The sequence below is a fragment of the Chanos chanos genome, chromosome 9, assembly GCF_902362185.1.
Source record: "Chanos chanos chromosome 9, fChaCha1.1, whole genome shotgun sequence".
NCBI classification, from domain to species: Eukaryota; Metazoa; Chordata; class Actinopteri; order Gonorynchiformes; family Chanidae; genus Chanos; species Chanos chanos.
Window position 1 is genome coordinate 7,722,369 of NC_044503.1, and position 1,916 is coordinate 7,724,284.

Genomic DNA, 1,916 nt, shown 5'->3' on the forward strand with positions numbered 1-1,916 from the left:
TCAGTAGGCTCACCAGACTGAATCTTGTGGTGATTATTCCAAGTGTGAAACCCATAATGGTACCCCTGAACCGAGTGTGAGAGGGTCTTTAACAAATATTAGGGAGAAATACATTTCAACAGTGCTGGACTTTGCCGGCTGTTGAATTTGCGAGTAGAACGGCACTGTAGACTAAAGGATTCCATTAAGCACTACCCAATACAGTGACATGCCATTGCTTTTAGCTTGAAAAGCAAGCAGGAGAAAGAGAGAGAGAGAGAGAGAGAGAGAGAGGGACAGAGAAAGAGAGAGAGAGAGAGACAGAAACACAGAGAGAGAGAGAGAGAGAGAGAGAGAGAGAGAGGGACAGAGAAAGAGAGAGAGAGAGAGACAGAAACAGAGAGAGAGAGAGAGAGAGAGAGAGAGAGGAAGAGAGAGAGGCCAACGCAGCGGCTCTTCTCTGTGACAAACCTCTGCCATCTGTCACTAATGGTGTTAGAGAAGCAAGTAGAGGGGTGACTTGTAAAAATGCATAAACATTAAGTAAAGAAGGCTGGGTAATATGGGACACGATTTTTAGAGGAGGCAGTGTCAAGAGTGAAAAAGGCTCAGAGGAAAATTGAAGCACATAATGGAAACGTAATGGGCTTAGTGTCACAGTTGTGCAGACAAGTGCAGGGAGCATGCCATCACCGAGGCCCCAGTGCCAAACCCCCCCCCCCCCCTCCCCCCCGCCCCCGCCCACACCCCACCCTACCCGACCCACCTAACCCCCCTCTCGTCAGCCGAAAGGAGGATTTAGGAAATTGCTGGAATAAGCGACACACAGAACCTTTTTGGAACGTACCAACACGGTAATCCTCACCTACGTATGGAATATTTAAAAAGGTGAGGTGCCCATCTAAAGGCTACCACAACGTCTTGGTGCTCACGAAAAGGAAGAGCCCTGGCGTTCGCCCGTGCCGAAGCCCATCTGCTTTTTAAAGAAGACGACCTCTTTGGTTACTGTAAACGAATGCATTAGATAAAGAGAGATTGCGAGCAAGAGGGATTATAGCGTGTCCCCATTGTTTGTACAAATGTGCATTAGCTTCTTTAGGAAGATGTCGCTGGGAACAAGGGCTCCAGATTGAGGGTTTTTTTTTTTTATCTGGTGAAGGGAGGGGACGGGTTAGCACAGACACTACACACCGATCAGAAGGGCTTTAGTCCAACTAAAGCAGATTTGGAGGGAAGTCCATGTGTTGGTTATTTGGACAACATCCAAATATACCTTAAGTGACATAATAGGCAGAGTCTGGTTGGGGGTGTCGATGGGGGGTGGGTGAGTGGGGGTGGGGGGTGGGGGTGAGTGAGTGAGTGGGGGTGTAAGTTAAACTAGGCAAACTGTATTATATATGTATATGTGTGACAGTCTAGAGACACTTCAGTGGTATCTGTGTGTGAATGTGTGTGTGTGTGTGTGTGTGTGTATTATGTAGTTGCAGATGTGTCTTATGAGGTCTCCATAAGGACACATGAGGGCTTGGCTGGACTGTAGAGACACGTATGGAATCTTAGACATCTGTTGTCCGAGGCTGTATAGACATACTGTATGTTCTTCACGTACTGTGTTTTGGTTTTTTTTCTTTCTTTTCAGCGAATTATGACGACGCCGAGTGAAGTGATTGAGCATTTATTGTCATACTTCACAGGTTTTCCAAAAATGATGAATAAATAATTCCATTAACAGAATCAAAAATGGTCATCAGACACCACGGGTTTATGAAAGCAGGGAAGCAGGGAAACGTGCTAGAATCCAAGATCAAAAGTGACTGTACGCTCCGAGACACAAACATGAAGAGGAAAAAAAACAAAAAACAAAAAAAACGAGATGAGAATGAGAGTATTTCAGATTTTCTCTTTTTAATAGCAGTAACAATGTATTTCTTGGAATG